This window comes from Mustela nivalis (genome assembly GCF_964662115.1).
Source record: "Mustela nivalis genome assembly, chromosome: 12".
Lineage (NCBI taxonomy): Eukaryota > Metazoa > Chordata > Mammalia > Carnivora > Mustelidae > Mustela > Mustela nivalis.
The window spans coordinates 4,734,815-4,757,218 of NC_139031.1; the positions used below are offsets into that span (position 1 = coordinate 4,734,815).

Below are 22,404 nucleotides of genomic sequence, written 5' to 3' on the forward strand. Positions count from 1 at the left end.
CTTCTCTCTTGCACTGTTTCTTACCAGCTATGGTATTATCCTTATCTTTGTTCCTCTGTAAATGTCTTTTTATCTGTGTACTCTTAATATTGTGTCACCAGTTTTGGAAAATTTGATTATGTTATGTCTTTGTGTAATGTTTCTTGTGGTTGGCAACAGCTTGTTGAATTTCTTGAATCTGTGAGTTAATAGTTCTCATTATGGTTAAAAAGTTTTTGCCAATTATTTCTTCAAATATTTCTTCTGTTACCCCATCTTCCTTCTCTTGGGGACTCCAGTTACCTTAATATTAGGCCATTTGAAGTTTTCCCATTGCTTACTAATGCCCATCTCCCCTCCACACCCCCGCTTTTCCCCCATTTTAAAAAAATAAATTTTTTCCTCTTATGTTTCATTTTAGTTCTGGGTTTTTCCCATCAATTTCACTAATCTTTTCTTCTGTAATTTCTGATCTGTTAATCATATCCAATGTAATTTTCACATCAGATGTTATTTTTATCTTAAGTTTGATTTGAGTCTTTTTATATCTTCTATATCTCTCTTTAGCTTTTTGAACATACTGAATACATGTATAGAACTATTTTATTTATTTATTTTTTAAGATTTATTTATTTATTTGACAGAGAGAGAGAGAGAGAGATCAATCACAGGTAGGCATAGAGGCAGCCAGAAAGAGGGAGAAGCAGGCTTCCTGCTGAGCAGAGAGCCCAATGCAGGGCTGGATCCCAGCACCCTGAGATCATGACCTGAGTCAAAGACAGAGGCTTTAACCTACTGAGCCACCCAGGTGCCCTAATGGCATCTTATAATTTTAACATCTGGGTTAGTTCTGATTGATTGATTTTGATTGATCATTTTCAGTTAGACTATGAGGTTTTGCTTCTTTTTGTACCTGGTAGTTTTTATTTGGATGCCAGGCTTTGTGAATTCTACCTTGTTGGGTGCTGGTTTTTTCACAGTAGGAAGTCAAGACTTAGGGTCATGGGTAAGTTCAGTGACATTGTGATGCCAATTTGCTAGGTTCTTACTATCTTTGCATTGTGTATCCACAGTATATTAGATTCTTCCATGGTCCAGTTCTTTTCATAGTCCAAAGAGAGTGGGCAGGAATGTTCTGTATCATACATTCATGATAACATTCAGAGCTTGGCGGTTGGGGCGTGGGACCCCCCCCTTTCTTAATTATTATTTTAATTAAGGAAAACCCCTTTTATATGGTTCCCTCTACTCTAGCAGATATCTTCTAATATTTCATTAGTTAGTTTACTCCTATGTTTTCATCTTAAAGCAATAATCAGTAAGTTGGGATAACCACCATTTGATTAAACCATGATTTTCCTTTGGGACCATGGATGGTGCCGTTTCCTCTGAAATAAACTGCTGCTTAAGGGGGAGTGGATATCTGAACAAAAGAGACCCTTAGGAAGGAAGAAGATGGAATAGTTGTTTCATAGTTAACTGACAGTGTCTATTCCTGGAGACATTTTTGACTGAGGGAACCTGAAAATATTTTAAAAGGAGGAAAGATTAAAATGGTACTGCTTGGAGGATGGGTTAAGTTTACCCAGTAGAATTTAGACAGAAGGTCGTCTTTTTTAGTTTTTGTTTTTTTCCCCAAGATCTTATTTATTTGAGAGAGAGAGGAAGCATGAGCAGAGGGCAGGGACGGACGGAAAGGGGGAAGCAGATCCCCGCTGAGCTGGGAGCCTGACGCTTGATCCCAGGATCCTGAGATCATGACCTGAGCTGAAGTCAAATGCTTGACCGACTGAGCCACCAGGGCGCTTCCTGGTCGTCTTGAGCAGAGTTTAGGACATGTGGATTCTGGAAGAATGTCACATATATGAAAATGACTGGAGAATAAATAGGTAGAGTGAGGAATTAATGGGAGATGGGAATGGAAAATATCCTTACTTTGGCATGCCAAGTTGAAGAATCTCATTTATGAAGTTTTTAAAGAAGAAGAGCAAGTTTAGCAGATCTTACCCCCTAGCCTTTTGTAGTTAAATTGGAGGGGTTTACTTGAACACAAAAATGTTTAGGATTACTGTTGTAATTTAAGGTCAACGAATGTAAGTTTCTGATTTTAGGTATACTGTGTGAAATGTAAAGACCGAATGTTGTTGGGATAGAGCGAGTTATATTTGATGAAAGAGGAGTTGCAAATGTCTCTAGTTTCAAGCCTGAGAATGTGGGAGAATCAGGAGTTTTGTTTTGACTAGGCCGAGCCTTAAACTCCGCGAAACATCTTTGGGACTAAACGTCAGGGCTGGGATTGTAGGTAGTTTTTCTAACTAGTAGTGACAGTAAAGCAAACTGCTAAACAAGAGAAGAAAAGAAGGTACAAGATTGGACCCTCTGGTCAATGTTTAGATGAAGGAGTCCCCAGATGGATGTGACATAGCATAAAAGTTACAGGGAGTTTACTAGGAATTGCTGAGTCTGTATTAATATATTTAAGGACATATGGCCAACGCTTTCAAGTGTGTTTTCTGTATTATAATATTTTCTAAAAATATTTTCTAAATAAAACGCAATTATTATATTTAATGGGTAAGAATCAGGAACCTTGATTTCTTATTCCGTCTGACATTATTAGGTAAAGTCTTGTGACATCTTTACCAAGTCATGCTACTCTCTCTACCTGGTTTCTTCATTTTGCATATTAAGAAATTAAATTATCTCATCAGACTAAAATGCAAGGCTATAAGGAAGACATCAAAGATCTATTGGGGATGATTTTGTTAGAATACTAAGTACAAAAAAAATATTAAGTACAAAGTATGTATACAGCTAAAAAAAAAAAAAATCCAAGATTTGAACTTAGAATGATTTTAGGTATACTTACACCTAAAAACTGATGTATTTATTTCCTTATAACTTGGCAAAATGATTCTTAAAAATTTTTTTTTTTTAGATTTTATTTATTTATTTGACAGAGAGCACAAGTGGGGGAGCCAAAGGCAGAGGGAGAAGCAGGCTCCCCACTGAGCAGGGAGGCCACTGTGGGGCTTGATCCCAGGACCTTGAGATCATGACCTGCACTGAAGGCAGACGCTTAACTGACTGAGCCTCCCAGGTGCCCCCTTAATTTTTTTTTTAAGGAATTAAGTTGGGTAGAGCTAAGAGGAAACTAGAAATTTCTGTTTTTTTTTTTTTTTTTTTTTTAATTGAGAGTTTGATAAGGCTGTTTGGTAAAAACAAAATTTGAAAGGCCCATTCGATGAAGATGACCTTGGCCTTGTTTTTTTCTCCGTAAAAGTCATAATTTCTTTAAAAAAACTTTTTTTAGCTTTAAGTTTGATTTAAAGAACTGAGTTTATCTTTCTGATAAGCTGAGTGTTATTCTTCGATACAATGAAGAGCCCCTTTGGTGTGGGACTTACATAAACACAAAATATCTTTTGAAGGCTACATAGAAAACTGGTAAAATACTTTGGGTTTATGGAATTTCTCCTGTGTGGCCTGTACAGGGCCACTTTCCATTTTATACCCCTTAGAAAGTTTTGAATTTTGAACTTTGATTATTTATTTGAAAAATTAAAATGCTTACAGTAGTTTCTAATGTGTCCTTGAAAGTGTATTTCAGAAGTTCATTTCTGTAGTTCTTCCCCAACATTTAGGTATTTTTTATTTTTATGCATTGTGTCCTATAGGAGAATAGTGTCCTTTTCTCACATATGGGGAGCCAGTTGTTAGTATATTATCTCTTGAAATCGCTTTTTTTCCTTCACATATTTGAAAGATAACTTCTGTCATCTAGCACATGTTCAGTGTATGTGTGGATTGTCCCTAAGCTCTCTGTTTTAATTCATTTGCATATGTATATGCCCTAGTGATAATATCACACCACCATGGTTACTGTAGCTTTCTAATAAGTTTCAATATCTGATAGAGCAGAAATTACTGTATAACAGAGAAACTTGTATTAGATTAGCTCTCCCACCGAGAACAACTGGAGGAGTTGGATAAAATATTTTTTCAAAGAAATATTTAAAGGCATTAGAGGACTGTCAGACAGATGCGGACTTGAGGGAGTGAGGGCCCAGAGGGAAGGAGTAAGCCTTTAGGTCAGCCTGATGTTAACTTTCCTTTTCCCCTTGAGGTATTTATCCAGTTGGTAAAAGACCAGTTGAGAGGCTGGAAAACTGAGAGGAGATTCTGGTAGTCTATAAAGTTAGGGGGACAAAAATAGGATTTAGGCACCATTAATACTGTAGACTTCCATTTGGGATGCTGAAGGTTGCATCACAGGTTAGCAAATTATGGCCTGTGGGTCAAATCCAGTCCACCATCTGTGTTTATAAGGCTCACAAGCCAAGATAGTTTTTACTTTTTATTTATTATTATATTTAGGTAGGCTCTACCTCCAGTGTGGAGCCTAATCACGACCTTGAGATCAAGATCTGAGCTTTGATTAAGAGTCAGACACTTGGGGCACCTGGGTGGCTCAGTCGGTTAAGCATCTGCCTTTGGCTTGGGTCATTATCCCAGGGTCCTGAGATCAAGCTCCACATCATCAGGTTCCCTGCCCAGTGGGGAACCTGCTTCTCTCTCTCCCGCATGCTTGTGCTCTCTCTTGCTATCACTCTCTATTCCCCTCTCTCTCAAATAAATAAAAATCTTAAAAAAACAAACAAAAGAGTCAGACGTTTAACTGACTGAGCCACCCAGGTGCCCCGGTTTTTACATTTTCAAATAGTTAATAAATTCAAAGACTGTCTTTTATAAAACATGAAAATCATCTGAAATTCGGAGTTCTGTGTTTGTAAATAAAGTTTTATTGGAAACAAAGCCACACTCATTAATTTGCATATTACCTGTGGCTTCTCTTGAGTTACATCGACAGAACTGAGTTGTTGCTGCAGAGACCACACATGCTTTGCGCTGCTGTGGGCATGCTGTGAGTCACAGTGCCACAGTTTCAACTCATCGGTGTTTGATTGACACATGTTATTGTCCCACCATCTTATTAATTTCTTTTAGTACTGGTGCGTACTTAGCATCTTAAAAAAAAGAGAAGAGAAAAGTGGGCTTCACATGTACTGCTTTTGAGGCATAATGGAATAAATTCTGTTCTGACTAAATTAGATGGCAAACCATTATATTTATTATGCTGGGACACTACAGCTGGTGAAAAGAATACGATATATGCCAAGGTTATCAGACTGAGCACTCATCACACTATTCCAAACTCACAGGAAGATAATGATCAGAAAAAAGGTAGTAAACTAAAACGGTCTATCTCATCATAGCAGAAATTCTTTACAAAAGTGAAAAATGAAAATGAGACTAAGTTTCTTACTGTTAGCCAGGCATAGAAAGCCATTTATCCAAGATGATTAATTAAGTCATGTCTGACTACAGTGGTCAAAGAAATGTGTGCACAGAAAATAAACTTAGCCTTTGTAGTTTTAAAAGTTGAGGACATTAAGTGCAATATCAATGGTTATCTTAAAAGTGAGTCAAATGATTTCTAGTGGTTTTCCTCGTCTGTTAATATGTCAATAGATATTGCTGTACAGTTCAGTTGTTTATTCTAGAGGTTAATGCTGAGTTTGAAGTCACTGAAGAGTTAGGTTTTGTAAATTGTCTGCAGGAAACAATTACAGACAAAATATTTTCAAAGAAGTGGAAGAAAAACTAATTCAATATAACCTGAAGTGGAATCTGCTAGGATGTGTTAACACTGGTAAAATAAGTATGGACCTGAAAAAGGGTTTATTTAGTTGGACAAGTTTATAAGCTTCTTAAATCATAATGGTGTTTAAAAGCCTGTGTGTATTCATTGTATTTATTCATCAACACATACTTTGCAGAAAACATTTCATCTGGTGTGGCTTTTTAAACTAATGGTGTTAGTAGTGAATTTCATTTGCTCTTGTGGATATCAACTTCTCAATTCTAGGAATTTTTGATAGAAATAGAAGCTGGAAGTACTGAGACTCCTGGGTGGCTCAGTGGGTTAAGCCTCTGCCTTTGACTCAGGTCATGATCCCAGGGTCCTGGAATCAAGTCCTGCATCGGGCTCCTTGCTCAGCGGGGAGTCTGCTTCTCTCTCTGCCTCTCCCGGCTTGTGTGCGCTCACTCTTTCTCTCTCTCTCTCTCAAATAAATAAATAAAATCGTTTAAAAAAAAAAAAAGAAGAAGAAGAGGAAGAAGAAGCTGAAAGTACTGAGCTACCCTACCATGCAGCAGTTTGATCATTTAGCAGTGGCAGAGTTACTCTACGACAGTTAATGTTGTTCGAATGAGAAATAATGTCAAGCTGCTTGATACGCTTTCTCATGCCATCACAATTTAAAATAAAAAGGAGCATCTCCATTCTCACATAAATTTGATATGTGGAAATATTTTCTAAGTTCCAACTACAGTTCAGTTACAGTTTTTGGACCTCAAGGAAGGAAATTTTCAAATTTTGAAATCCATTTAACTGTGTAATTGAGGAGCTTCAACCTCTCCTTTAATTGAAAGTGATTATTCTGCAATATAATGGTATGCTAAAAGCAAAGATCAAAAGATTTTAATAAAATTTTATAAATGCTTTTCAAAGATGAGTATGTTCAGATAAAATTATATGCTTCTGTCTTGATAACAGTATTTGGCAGTACCTCTGTGTAAAGAGATTTTTTTCAAAGATTGATATGTAAAATTTCATTGTATATCATAATGAATAGATGAACATTTTACTATCAGTTTTGATAGAAAAGAGAAGCTTTGAACTCCAGTTAAGTAAAATGTTACCCTCCTTCCAAATTCCATTCTTTTCATTAGCAGCCTATATTACCCCCCCAAAAAAACCAAAAAACCATGTTCAATTGTTAACATATTCCATATTTTTTAAACAAGATTTTATTTATCTGTTTGTTGTGTGTTTGGAGAGTATGTAAATGAGGGAGGGTCAGAGAGAGAATCCCAAGCAGGCTCTGCGTCACGTGTGGAGCTCAACATGGTTTGATCCCGTGACCCCGCAACCACAGCCTAAGCTGAAAGTAAAGAGTTGGATGCTTATCTGACTGAGCCATCCGGGCTTCCCAGTTGTTACCATATTTTGAATAATAACAGTAGTTACAAAATTTTTGTGAAGATTTATTTTCTCTCTTGGTAGGTAAGTACTCACATAGTATCCTTGATTTTGCCTCTTGTTCCACAAAGATGTCCCTAAAATACTTACTCTCTGGCCCTTTAAAGTTTACTGATTCCTAAGCTACACTATTAGAATAAGGGAAAACTGGGGGGAAAAAATCTCTCTTCACAAAACCAGCTTCAGATCAGCTCATGTGCAGATTAAATTAAAGAGATCTTCTCTAGCCTTAAGTGCTGGTTTGAAGAAAAAAATAAATCCTCTCTGGTTGAAAATAGCATCATTCAGGTGTCTCCAGGTATCTCTGTAGTTTAAAAAAAAATTCCAACGATAAGTCGAATTGCCAGGTATATTAGAAAATAAGACCAAATCACTGAAAACCAAGAGAAGGAACAATAATAGGAAAATGTCCTTGAGTTATTTTTTTTGTTCTTTGCATTTCCACATAAAATTATAAGGTCTTGAAAAGATAACAAGGAGACTATGTTTACAAAGGAAGTCTTTAGATGCAGAAAGCACTGGCTATAAAGCAACAAGTATGGAGTCGTTTCTGGAATACATAGAATACCTATAGTAAGAAAACAGACAACCCCATAGAGAAAAAGGCGGATGATTTAAATAGGCTGTTTACAAAAATATAATCCAAATATCTGGTAAGCATATGAAAAGGTGTACAGTTCCATTCATAGTCATGAAATGCAAAGTGAAACTGGCCTGTGATAGCCGTACGTTCCTGTCAGACCTACAAATGAAGTCGGAGTGTAGTCCGCGTTAGCCTGGATTCGGATCAGTGGGAACTGTGACGTTCTCCTGGTGAGGGAGTGTGAAAACTGCAGTAGGCATTCGGGAAACAGTAGGACAACTAGTTCAGCTGAAGACACAGAAGTTTCCCTCTTACTTATAAACCTTTATGATGTGAGGTTCTCAAACTTTTTGGTCTCAGCACACCTTTATATTCTTATTTTGAAACATCAGTGTCCACATAGAAGACAGTGGACTTCTCATATCTGCTTCTGCATTCTGTGTTGAAATATGCCATTTTGGTTGAAATACATGAAGAAAATCCAGCCACAAAAAGATACGTAGTAGGAAATAGGAAACTTAATTTAATTGCCACTTTAGATAATTATAAATATTTCTGGTTAATAGTGCACAAAATCTTGACAAATAGCTTTTTCAAGATACAGTCCAAAATGGAATCTGAAGCCTTATCAATGAACATTTCTTTACTTTTTAATATTATAATCCATTATCTTGCAGTTTTAGCGGTTCTTTTACTCATGTGTGCTTTTATAACATTACTAATTGGTATTTTGGAAAATACTGGTTCATTGAGTGATCCAGATATTTTAAATATTGACACATTTTAATAAATAACAAAATTCACATTTGTTATTATAACCCTGATCTCATCAGAAAAGTCTAAGTGTCGGAAGCAGTCAAGCTCACTGCAGTAGATACACATTTGTTAAATGTTGGCAGTGGCCGTAATGGTCTCAGTTGTTTTCCTTGGAGTGATAGGCTCACTGTATCCACTTTTGTAGAAATGGTTTTCAGGTAAGCCTGAGTTGTCATCATTTGTTGGTTTTCCTTCCAGTAAAAATTAGGTTTCACAAAAAACGCTTTTTCACCTTACCAGTCAGATGGCCACAGAAGTGCCTTTCTTCCAGAAAGCTTCATACTTTGGTGCAGTACCAGATCTTGATGCTTTCCCATTTTGTTGCACAAATATTTAAAGGATGTGTACTTATGGACTGAGATTTTGAAATGTAGTAATTATAGTGCTTCCTCAGTGATATTCTTAAATGGAGCGAGGGCTGTTTATTTCTGCTGCCTTCGTGGAGCAAGTTGAGAATGCAATGACGGCTAGTACTGCTTGGTGCCTCTGCCTTGGCTACCGAAAAGGCACCAGGAACTTTACCCACATTGTTTTGCACCACATGCAGGTATCAGCACAATGAAAAATGTAAATAGAGTCTTATTCCGAACAGCTTTGGCCTCGTGGATCCCTTGGAAAGGTCTCAGAGATCCCTTCACCTCACAGGTCCGTGGACCGCTCTTTGGGAACTCCTCCACAGAAGAATGTCCTCACAAGTGTGTCAGGGTACATGTATGAGAAAGTATAGGGTTTATTTAAAAAAAAAGTTTTAATAATAGCTGCCGATTGGAAGCAATGTAAATTTCTTGGTATTTAGATTAGGATAGATGCATCTAAAGGAATACTGTCTCGCAACAAAGATGTATGATTGAGAACTACAAGAATCAAACGGTTGTCTGAGTTGAAGCTAAGTCACAGAAAATCTTACAGTGCGTTTATAGTTAAATGCAGTGCAAAACAAGCAAGCCTCAGTTATACTGTTTGGAGATAATATAACGCAGCTAGTAAGACATCTAAAGGAAAACAGAAGATTAGTTAGTACAAACCCTGCAATAGTCTGTACCTATGAGGAGGGCTTTGGAGTAACGACGTGAATGATTCCACTGACAGGATTCCTGATGGTGTCCTGTGTGTTGACACACAGATTCTCTGTCTCTCTCTCTCTTTTTTAAAGATTTTATTTATTTATTTGTCAGAGAGAGGGAGAGCAAGAAAGCGAGCACAGGCAGGCAGAGGCAGAGGGAGAAGCAGGCTCCCTGCCGAGCGAGGAGCCCAATGCGGACTCGATCCCAGGACGCTGGGGTTGTGACCCGAGCCGAAGGCAGCTGCTTAACCCACTGAGTCACCCAGGTGCCCCCAGATGCTCTCTTAATAATTCCTTCAATTATAAAAATACACTTTATGTGATACGTTTCCACAGTGAAAGATGGGAGCAAAGAGAACAAAAGCACAATATATCCCCGAACTTGATGTCCAAACGCAATGTGATTCTAATGAGATTTAAATTTCAATAGGAAAAAAAAATAAACATAGCTGTAAACATCCTTAAAATAAAGAAAAATGAAGGGGTGGCAGCTCTTACAGATGTTGAAAACCTATTAGAAAGCTACAGTTACAGCCGTGGCCTTAGATTCATAAGTAGATTGCGGGAGCAGAGTAGAAAGTCCAGGTGTAGACCAAATGCATAATAAAAAGTTACTTTATGGTAAAGATACCATTTTAAACCATTCTCAGTCCATTTTCACACTTATTCAAGTTGGCTAATTTCTCCATTCCACTGTTAAGTTTCAGTCAGTTCTGTATTTTCGTTGGTATATTTTTCACTTCTAAAGTTGCCATTTTCTTCTTTATGATATCTTACATACCTTTGCCAAGATTTTGTTTCTTGGCTGAAACTCTGTGTTTTTTTAAAATTTGCATCAAGCTTATTCATAATTTCTCGGTAAAGCATTTTTATAGCGTATACTTTATAAAGTATTTGGCAAATAACTAACATCTATGTCTTCACACATGTGTTCACTTTTACCGATTGTCTTTTCTTATTTCTGTTGAGATGGTTTGTGTTATTATGGCGCGACAAGTTACTTTTGGTGGAACCCTTGATATTCGCAGTGTTGTGTTAGGAGACTGTGTACTATTTACTGCCCTCCCCCTTTATCTGAAGCCGATTTTATCTGAAACGGCTTTTGGGGTAAAAACCAAAAGGGGTGGCAGCGCCGCGTCACTACTGGGTGGGTGGGAGTTCGGGTTCGGTGGTCAGTCAGCCTCCGCTGCTGGTTGGGGAGGACCCTCTAGTGGCTGTTTCGCAACAATGACAGTTTAGACTCTCCTCTATGCTTTGCTTATACCACCCTGGCTTAGAAGTCTCCGGCTTTTCAGCTGGTCCCGGGGGACACTACAGCAGGAGTGGAGGGGCCATGTTAGCGCTGGGCAGCAGTGGGAGTTCTGATTGTCCAGTAGGCGTCCCCTGTCACTCCCCAGTGGGGAGGGGCCGGGGGCAGGGGGACCTTGTGATCACTGTGTGGGCGTTCAGCTGCGGGCTTCCCAGTTTCTCTCCACCGACGTGGTGGAGGAAGGAGGCCTTATTCCTGTCCAGTGGGTATGAGCGTCCTGGCTCTCAGTGTGGCCTTCTGTGATACCACCCTGTCCGGGGCGGAGGGGAGAGGGGGCGTCTGGGTGGTCTTTGGCCTTTGCTGAGGGTGTGGGATTTGCCTTCAAGAGGCTGGTTATCATCCAGCAGTTTCTGTCTTGCTAGCCTGCACTCCCCGCTCTTTTGGTTAGGGCTCTTTCGTTGTGTGCCTGTTAGTGTTCCTGGATTGTGGCTGCTTTAGCACCCCTGCTGTATACGAATCAGAAAGCAAACCTAGGGAATTTATGCTTTTTTATTCTTCAGTGCCTGAGGCTGTGGTTGGAATGCCACCTTCTCTCTACCTTTCAGGGTCTTCTTGTGTTTGTCTTCTATGTTGTGTTCAAAGTTTATAGGTATATTGAGTTAAAAAGGGAAAAGTGCGTCTGTCCTTCATTGTATCTGGAGGTAGAAGTCCGCATTCAGTTTTGAAGACTTTCCCCCTAAATATATAGTTCTGGGTTGATTTTGTTTTCTTTTAAAAAAATATTTATTTATTTATTTGAGTGAGTGAGAGAAAGAGCGAGAAGGAAAGTATGACTGGGGTGAAGGGCAGAGGGAGAAGCAGACTCCCTGCTGAGCAGGGAGCCCTATGCGGTGCTCCATCCCGGGACTCTGGGATCATGACCTGAGCCAGAGGCAGGTGCTCAACCACCGGAGCCTCGGAGCCTCGATGTGTTCTTCTTTGAGTATGTAAAAGAGGCTCTTGCATTGTTTCCTGTCGCATCGCATCGTTTCTGATGAGAAGTCAGGTCATCAGTATCATTATCCCTGTGTGTATCATGTTTTGACTATTCTCTGGGTGCTTTCAGGATTTTCTTTTTATCTTTGGTTTTCAGCAGTCTGTGATGTGCCTAGGTGTGATTTTCTTTGTATTCTTCCTGCTTGGGGTTTGCAGAGCTTCTTAAAACTGTAAGTTGATTTTTTTCACCAAGTTTGTAAAAAGTTTGACCTTTATTTCTTTTTCTTTCCCTGTCCCATCTCTCTCCTCTGCAACTCCAATTACATGCATGTTCGTCCGTTTGGTAGTCCCACAGGTTACTGAGGCTCTGTTAATTTCTTTTTCAGTAATTTAGTTACTCACAATGGATAAATGATTCATTTATTTTCAACAACACTGACCATTTTTTCTGTTCTGTCCAATCCCTTGTTAAACCTATCCATTGACATTTTTATTGAAATTATTTTAATTCATAGTTGCAGAGTTTGTTAGGTTTTCACTTTGCAGTTTTTATGTTTCTTTTGTTATGCTACTCTTTGTTATGGCCGGCTTTTTCTATATGTTGTTGAACATGTTTCTGATAATGGCTTTTTAAAGTCTTTGTGCGTCTTGTCCTTTTTTATTTGAATTTTTTTTTCTTCCTTAAGGGCCCCATTTTCTCATTTCTGGGTTTTCACATGTCTAGGAATCTTTATTGTATACTGCACATTTTAGGTGATAGGCTATAGATTCTGGATTCTATTACCTTATTCTGTTCAATGGCAGATTTTGTTCTGGGAGACTTTTATGATGGCTGGACTTACACTCCAATCCATGTCACCCCAGCCATCGGCACCGGGAATCTCTGCTGGGTTCTTTCAGCAGTTAAGGTGTTGCTCTCCCTGAGCTGCTCAGAGTCCTTCTGGGAAGGTACATGTTAAGGGTATAAGGAAAATTTGAGAGTTTAACCTGGGGGCTCCCTTCTCTGTGGCTCCCTCCTTTCAAGGTTTCCCCTCAGTTGCCAGTCTCCGTAGTCCTGAGAACTTCATCTGTCTTCTCACATCAGAACGACTGAAGCTTGTGTGAGGTCTGGTCCCAGTCTCCCCCTTTCCATGCATGTGAGGAAATGTCCATAGCTAAACATTTGTTTCAACACCAATCTTAGCCAGCGATGTCTTCTTTAAAGGGTCAAATGTCCTTCCAGTCCATCTGGCTTCTGGTTATTCACAAGTGACTTCCACTAGTTAGGCTTTATATTTTATTCAGATTTGACAAATCTTATTTTCAAAAATGTTACTCTGACACTAGCCTGTCTGCCATTCATTACCCAATAAATAAATTTGGAAGTTTTGTTTTGTTTTGTTTTGTTTTTCTGCATGAGAGTTGTTCTTAATTTTAAGGTGTATTTTTCATACAATATAAGTCAGCTCTTCAGAAGAAAGGTACAGCTGAATGTTGTGAGAAGTATTACAGTCATGCATATAACTATCATCATAATCAAGATACAGAATACTTCTTTCATCCCAAATTTCCTTTCATGACCCTTTTGGGTCTGCCTCTCCTACCACTCTATTTCCTGGCAGTCACTGATCTGATCCTTTTCTAGATTGAAATATAAATGGAATCCTAGGGGATGAAATCTTTTCAGTCTGGCCTTTGAGGTTCATCCGTTCACCACCTGAAAGATTTCTTCCTCTGTGTGGCTATTGTTTATAAAGCTGCTGTGAACAGTTATGCAACATGACACATATTTTCATGTTTCTTGTGGAAATAATTAGATCTGAAATTGCTGATTTCCTGGAAAGTATGTGTCTAACTTTGAAAGACAGTTTGACAATTTCTTCAAAAGGGTTTTCCTACTTTTCCATTTCTACGGGTAAGATGTGAGAGAGTTCTCTTCGCTCTCCATTTCTCTAGGACTGGTTATTGCCAGTGTTCGGAAATTTCAGCTATTCTGGTTGGTGTTTAATATTTCATTGTGGGTTTGGTTTTGTATTTCCTGATGAAATTGAACATCTTTATGTACTTGCTGGCCATTTTATATCTTCTGTGAGTCATCTGCTCAAATCTTTTAGGGCTACCCCCCCCTTTTCCCAATTGATTTGTCTTTCATTACTATTAAGAGTTTTTATTTTTTTATTTTATTTCATTTTTTAAAGATTTTATTTATTTATTTGACAGAGAGAAATCACAAGTAGATGGAGAGGCAGGCAGAGAGAGAGAGAGGGAAGCAGGCTCTCTGCTGAGCAGAGAGCCCGATGCGGGACTCGATCCCAGGACTCTGAGATCATGACCTGAGCTGAAGGCAGCGGCTTAACCCACTGAGCCACCCAGGCGCCCTATTAAGAGTTTTTAAAATGTTCTACATAGAAATCATTTTTCAGAATGTATTTTTTAAGTATTTTTTTTGCCTAGTTTGCATCTTGCTTTCTTCTTTAGTGCTTTTCGATAAGCAGAGGGTTTAATTTTGATGAAGTATGTCACTTGTCAATTTTCAAATGTTTTAAGGATTATGCTTGGTATGTCTTATATGAAAGTATTATTGCATATTCCAAGGCTACCTTAAGATTATTTATTTATTTATCTATTTTAAAGATTTTATTTATTTATTTGATAGAGACACAGCGAGAGAGGGAACACAAGCAGGGGGAGTGGGAGAGGGAGAAAGCAGGCTTTCTGCTGAGCAGGGAGCCCAATGAGGGGCTCTATCCCAGGACCCTGGGATCATGACCTGAGCCGAAAGGATACACACACAGACTGAGCCACTCAGGCACCCCTGTCTATTCACTTTATAAATTACGTGTATGGTGGGAGAATACAAGATGAAAGGCGCAAGGTTCTTTGTTTTCCATGTGGATATTCAGTTCCAGCATCATTCTAGAAGTCTGTTGCTGGGGCAGGGACCTGGGATCGAGCCTCGCATCGGGCTCCCGGCTCAGCGGGAGGCCTGCTTCTCCCTCTCCCACTCTCCCTGCTTGTGTTCCCTCTCTCTCTGTCTCTCTCTGTCAAATGAATAAATAAAATCTTAAGGGAAAAAAAAAAAAGACTTGTTCCCCTGAATTATCTTGACTTCTGGTCAAAAATAAATCATATAAAAGATATTTTTCAAAATCATGAGTTCATACTGATATTTTTCAATTGAATTCAGTAGTTCTTTTTTTTTTTTAATTTTTATTGCCCATCCAATCTATAATTGTATCTTTTCTTCTAAATAATTTTTCCTCTAATTGAAAAAGTTATTAAGAGAAAGAGCGTAATTATTGTTTATTTTGTGCATCAATTTAAAAGAAATTCAGATGGGGGCCTGGCTGACTCAGTTGGAGCAGCATGTGACTCTTGATCTCGGGGTCATGGGTTGGGCTTAGAGATTTCTAAAAATTAAGAGAGGTGCCTGGGTGGCTCAGTTGGTTAAGCATCTGCCGTCTGCTCAGGTCATGTTCCGGGGATCTTGGGATACGTCCTGTGTCCGGCTCCCTGCTCAGTCGGGGGTGGGGTGTCTACTTTTTCTCTTCCTCTGCTGTTCCCCTGCTTGTTCTCTCTCTCTCTTTAAAAAATAATAAAAATTAAAAAAAAACATTAAAAAGTAAATAAATCCAGATAAACACCCAAAGCTAGTAGATCAGTAATGAGATTTAATATTTTCATTGCTTTTAGCCATCATCCTTTGAGCCCACAAGTGGCATACAACATATTTGAGTTATTTGCTATGATTATATAAATATAATTCGGCTACTATAAGCATTTCAGTTTATGTTAAGATTTTTACTGCCATTTCTTATGTGATAATAATGTTTGCTAATGTGCTTACTTAACTTACTGAGTAGCATATTGTTAGTGGACAGTAATAGAAGACTATTCTACCACTTCTCCATGAGACAGGTGGGAAACAGAGTTTCCTCTCCAAAGTGAGGTATGAAAGTTTTATTCATCCAGAATCTGGTTCACTTGTAATGACTGTGTGGATATATTTACTAGTTTTTTATAAATATAATTTCTATCTGGATGACCTAATTCTATTAGTGTACTGTTTGTAAGAATAGACATTCTCTCTCTTTTTGAAAATCATTTATTTATTTATTTAACAGACAAGATCACAAGTAGACAGAGAAGCAGGCAGAGAGAGAGAGAGGAGGAAGCAGGCTCCCCACGGAGCAAAGAGCCCGATATGGGGCTCGATCCCAGGACCCTGGGATCATGACCTGAGCCGAAGGCAGAGGCTTTAACCCACTGACCCACCCAGGTGCCCCAAGAATAGACATTCTTATACTACCGTTGGAATCTTTTTTGAAGATGGGCATCCTTCTTGTGAAGGTTCTAAATTTGGGCTCCTGGCACCTGGGTTGCTCAGTCGGTTGAGTGGCGGACTCCTGATTGTGGCTCAGGTCATGATGTCAGCTGACTGAGGTCCTGGGATTGAGCCCCGCACTGGACTTCGTGCTCAGCGCGGAGTCTTCCTGAGTTTTCTCTCAACCCCTCCCCTGTAAGTGCACCCTCTTTCTCTCTCAAATAAATACATCTTACGAAAAGATAAATGTGGGCTAAATCTACTAATTGACATCAAAATTTGGACCAAAGAGCATGCAAAAATAGCTGTTCTTATGTTTTTAAAAGATGTGATTTAAATGTATCCAATTAACTGTAATCATTATGTTTATATTTGCCTATACTAATATAAAAACTTTTAAATTTTTTTAGAAGTTTTAAACTCTTTTCTGTAATATACAGTGTTGGCTTACTAACCCTAGTATCATGTTAAACAAACATGTTTAAATTAAAATATTTTGGTTTTCAAATATCCTTGTTTTCAAGCAGTCATTGTTACAAAGTGATTGATAACATATAGTACTTCGTTTTGTGCTCTTCGTATAACCAAATAATAGATGATTAATGAGGTGGTTGTGTGTATCCTTTCTTCCTTCCTTCCTTCCTTTTTTTTTTTTTTCTTTTTTTTGGGTGGGGGGGCCTAAGGACAAATATCTTAGAATTAGATTTACAGGGCATCTATTCATATTATTAGCACAGCTAGTATCTTAATATACTACAAGTTACTGAAGAAGAATAAGAAATTTTAACTTATCGAATGAAAACACATGAGGTAGAATAGTAATATTTGCATAGAGCTTCATGTGAGAAATAAAAGAACAGGTATTATCCCTTACAAATTTAGTTTTCACCTAAAATTCTCTAATATCCTAAAAAAACTTCTTATTGAAGTATGATACATACACACAAAATGTATTTATTATAGATGTACATTTCTATGAACACCCCTAAGTAAGATCAATGCACATAAACTGTGATTAGCTCAGGAGTAGCACCCCAGGGTTTCTGTTCCTTTCGGTCACTGCTTTTAACTCCCTAGAGGCAAGTGTTGACATCACATCATAAATTAGTCTTGTCTGTTTTTGTACCTTATGTACTTTTATGTATTGGACTTATACAGTAAGTACTGTTCTCTTTTTCCACATGCCATTATGTTGGTGAAATTCTCCAAATGGCTCATTGTCATTGTCATTCATTCATTCTCACTGATCACAGTGTTCTGTTGTCAGAATACTGTCATTTATCCATTTTACTGTTGGACATTGGGGCTTTTCAGTTTGAAAGTATTATGAATTGTGTTTTATGAACATTCTAATGTATTTCTTTCGGTAGTCAGTGAGGATTAATATTTTATGAAATTCAAATCCCAAACTGGCTATCTTCTTAGTTTCTAACCTAAGTGAGAGTGAGGATCTAAGTGAAATAAACTATTCAGTGTGTTAATGGAATTTGCATTAATTACCCATATTGAACTAATTATGAACTCCTCTAGTTCAATTCCTCTTTCACTTCCTGGCTTTGTACGGGTGAGCAAGGAATTCGATCTCTCTGTGCCTCATTAGTAAAGTGAACAGTAATGGTATCCACCCCAAATGGTGGTTTGTTAGACTGGAATAAGGTCGTGCTTGTAAGGTGTTTGGCCTGGCTGCTGGGAAATAGTGTTCACTAAATCCTGCATATTAAATGTGCTTCACTGGCCCATGTTACGTGCTTCCTACATTATATGCTTCTACAAAGTGTCCTTGTCTATTTTTTTTTTTAAGATTTTATTTATTTATCAGAGAGAGAGGGGAGAGAGAGCAAGCACAGGCAGACAGAATGGCAGGCAGAGGCAGAGGGAGAAGCAGGCTCCCTGCCGAGCAAGGAGCCCGATATGGGACTCGATCCCAGGATGCCGGGATCATGACCTGAGCCGAAGGCAGCTGCTTAACCAACTGAGCCACCCAGGCGTCCCTCCTTGTCTATTTTTAAGTTCTACTCATTTTTATAATATATACGCTTTGCTTTTATATATTCAGGATACTAGACATTTGTAATTCAAATTGCAGGTTATTTAAAAAATTTTTTTGTCATTTGATTTTCTCTGAGATATGTACGGTTTTTCACTGTATAAAGTTTAAAAGTTTTATATAGTCAGATTTATTAATCTTTATTATTTATGGTTATGTTAAAGCTTGTAGCTAGTATGGTTATTTGTTGAAGATTTCTGATTTATGTACTTTGTCATCAACTAGAGAATTTACTATTTCCTTGACCCAATAGATAGAGGGCACATTTGTGTACTCAGAAAGCTGGACTCAGAAATGCTTGTGTTAGGAGAGTTTCTCTTGGGTTTTGCTGCTTCATTACAAGATGGAGTTTAAAATATTTACCCTATTTACTTAATAGTTTTGAGTAAAGAAGATACTGTGTAATGTAAGTATAATAGAAAAATTTTCTTAAAAATATGAATAGTGATTTAGCAGAGAACAAACCACCATGTGAAATGTGCTAAGTGTGAGCTATTGCTGTATAAGAAGTTACCACAGATTTATTGGCTTAAAGCAGCCCCATTTATGAGATCAACTTCTGTAGGTCAGAGGTTTGGGCAGGCTCAGCTGTGCTCTGTGTTCAGGATCTTAAAGATGTCCAAAGGCCCTGGGGAAGAATCCTCTTCTGAGCCCATTTAGGTGAGGGTAGAATTCCATTCTGTGCAGTTGTAATACTGAGGGCACCATCTTCTTATTTGCCGTTTGCCAGTTGGCCAACCTTACTTGAGGTTGCTGTCAGCTCCTAGAGGTGACTCCTGGACCTTGCGTGGGGCTCCTTTTGTCTTTAGTGATGATGTACTGAATACTTCCCTTGCTTTGAATTTCTCTGACTTTCCTTTCTCCTACCAGCTGGAGAAAACTTTGTGCTTTTAAAGGAATTGTGCAGTTTGAATAGACTGATCTCTCCCTTGATTAATCCAGCATCAGGTGAATAGCAGCCTTAATCACATTGCAAAAGTACATTTGCCATGTGATATAGTATAATCACTAGCATGATATTTCATCATACATATATATATTTTTACGAGTCTCTGGATTAGGGGTGGGACATATTAGGGGGTAAAAGTGGGGAGTGCAGGCGTTTTAGGAGTCTGCCTACCACAGTGCCATATTGAGGAGGCTGGACCTGATCCAGAGGTATCCGGGACTCCCTTAGAAAGACCACTGTGTCGAAGAGGTTACTGCCTATGTTCTCGAGGATTTTGGTGGATTCCTGCCTCACATTGAGGTCTTTTCATCCATTTAGAGTTTATCTTTGTGTATGGTGTAAGAGAGTGGTCGAGTTTCATTCTTCTATACATAGCTGTCCAATTTTCCCAGCACTGTTTATTGAAGAGACTTTTTTCCATTGGCTATTTTTTCCTACTTTGTCAAAAATTAGTTGACCGTAGAGTTGAGGGTCCATATCTGGTCTCTCTGTTCTGTTCCATTGGTCTGTGTGCCTCTTTGTGCAGGTACCATGTTGTCTTGGTGATCACAGCTATGTAATAGAGCTTGAAGTCAGGCAATGTGATGCCCCCAGCTTTGTTTTTCTTTTTCACCATTTCCTTGGCAATTCAGGGTCTTTTCTGGTTCCATACAAATTTTAGGATTGTTTGTTCCAGCTCTTTGAAAAATGTTTGTGGTATTTTGAAAGGGATTGCACTGGATGTGTAGATTGCTCTAGGCAGCAGAGACATTTTCACAATGTTTATTCTTCGAATCCATGAGCATGAAATGTTTTCCCATCTTTTTGTGTCTTCTTCAATTTCTTTCATGAGTGTCCTGTAGTTTCTAGAGTATAGATCCTTGGTTTATTCCAAGGTTATCTTATGGTTTTTGGTGCTATTGCAAATGGAATCAATTCCCTAGTTTCTCTTTCTACAGTTACATTGTTAGTGTACAGAAAAGCAGCTGATTTCTCTGCATTGATTTTGTATCCTGCCACATTAGTGAATTACTGTATATGTTCTAGTAATTGGCCACAGCAACTTTTTTCAAGACATGTGTCCAAAGGCAAGGGAAACAAAAGCAAAAATGAACTTTTGGGATTTCATCAAGATAAAAAGCTTCTATATAGCAAAGGAAACAGTCAACAAAACTTAGAGGCAGCCCGAGGAATGGGAGAAGATGTTTGCAAATGACCCTATAGATAAAGGGCTGGTATCCAAGATCTACAAAAACTTCTCAAACTCAACACCCCAAAAAGAGATAATCAAGTCAAAAAATGGGCAGAAGACATGAACAGACACTTGTCCAAAGAAGACATATAAATGGCTAACAGACACCTGGAAAAATGTTCAACATCATTAGCCATCAGGGAAATTCAAATCAAAACCACATTGAGATACCACCTTATAGTAGTTGGAATGGCAAAAATTAACAAGGCAGGAAACAACAAATGTTGGAGAGGATATAGAGAAAGGGGAACCCTCTTACACTGTTCATGGAAATGCAGGCTGTTGCAGCCACTTTGGAAAACATTGTGGAGGTTCCTCAAAAAGTTAAAAATAGAGCTACCCTATTACCCAGCAGGTACACTACTGGGTATTTACCCCAAAGATATAGATGTAGTGAGAAGAAGGGGAAGATGCACCCCAATGTTCTAGCAGCAATGTCCACAATCATCATACTGTGGAAGGAGCTGAGATGTCCTTCAGCAGACGATGTGGATAAAGAAGATGTGGTCCATATATACAATGGAATATTACTCAGCCATCAGAAAGGATGACTACCCATCATTTGCATTGACGTGGATGGAACTGGAGGGGGGATTATGCTAAGTGAAATAACGTCAGTCAGAGAAGGACAATTATCATATGGTTTCACTTATATGAGGAACATAAGAAATAGTGTAGAGAACATTGGGAAAAGGAAGGGGAAAATGAAAGGAGGGAATCAGAGGGGCAGTTGAATCCTGAGAGACTCTGGACTCCAGGAAACAAACTGAGGATTTCAGAGGGGAGGGGGGTTGTGGGATGGGTTGGCCTGGTGATGGGTATTAAGGAGGGCACAGATTGCACGGAGCACTGGGTGTTATACGCAAACGAGTCATGGAACACTACATCAAAAAGTAACAAGGTACTGTATGGTGACTAACATAAGAAAAAAAATAAAAATTAAAAAAATTGTAAAAAAGAAAAAAAGACCATTGTGACAGCAGTGAGGAAGATGTGTCAGAAAGGGAAGTTACTGGCAGGAGGAAAAAATCTCATTCATAGCACTGCCCATTTTGATTTCGTAATGTTATTTAATGTTATTATTATTGTTTTTTAGCAGATGTTTCAGTCAGAAATGGATGTTTGTTAGTGGACAAACCAGAATAATTAACTGGGCCAGAATGGCAGCAGCAAATCACTCATCAAGATATTAATGATTTTAAGCCGATTTATATATAAGATGTTTCAGTAGATTGAGTTTTATTTCAGTCAGTTTTATTTTAAGCATATTTTTTCTAACGCAAACACTGACTCTTTTGATAGACTTTAACACCTGAATCTTATGAATAACATCTTCCTAAACACAGTATTAGGGTGGGTTTACTTCCTGAGATGTCTCATCTCATGCAGTATATATTGGTTCTTACTTGCTTCAGTTTTTAAATCTAGCTTCATTTATTTTTATCTTTTGGTCTTGAGTTTTGCATTTTTCAAGCTGTATTTTTTTCATAACCAAATTTGCCACATCTCAAAGATTTTTGACATGTTTCTTATTCAATCATTTCAAAAATAATAAATGTTTTTTCTTTTGATTTAAAAGAAATCTGCCTTAGATGCGATTTTTCAATTTTTCTGGTGGATAGATATTGAGTTTATATTATAAATTCATAATTGTTAATGTATTAGGTTTAGGAAATTAGGTTTAGGAAATCTGCTTTTTAGAATATGGCCTAGAAAATACTTGATTTTTTGAATTTGTGGACTTTTTTATGGTAATATGTATAGTGAATTAAAAATAGTTCTAGGGGCGCCTGGGTGGCTCAGTGGGTTAAGCCGCTGCCTTCGGCTCAGGTCATGATCCCAGGGTCCTGGGATCGAGCCCCGCATCAGGCTCTCTGCTCAGCGGGGAGCCTGCTTCCTCCCCTCTCCCTGCCTGCCTCTCTGCCTGCTTGTCATCTCTCTCTGTCAAATAAATAAATAAAAAATCTTAAAAAAAATAGTTCTAAAAAAGAAAAAGAATTCTATGTACATTTTATAGGATATATATTCTCTGGTGTTGAATGATGGAAATCTGTGTATCTATGTGTAGGTTTGAATCAACTTGATCATTGTTAATTAAATTCTT

At 38.2% G+C, this 22,404-nt stretch overlaps 1 protein-coding gene and 1 long non-coding RNA gene across 35 annotated transcripts in view; both read left to right on the plus strand.

The window, feature by feature from the left end:
* KMT2C (lysine methyltransferase 2C) overlaps positions 1-22,404 on the plus strand; it is a 271,671-nt gene that overhangs the window by 122,848 nt on the left and 126,419 nt on the right. The gene's annotated exons all lie outside the window — the stretch shown is intronic.
* On the plus strand, positions 15,074-21,266 carry LOC309845444. Its single transcript, XR_014301301.1, has 2 exons — positions 15,074-17,847; positions 18,059-21,266. It is a non-coding gene; the product is annotated as an uncharacterized lncRNA (long non-coding RNA).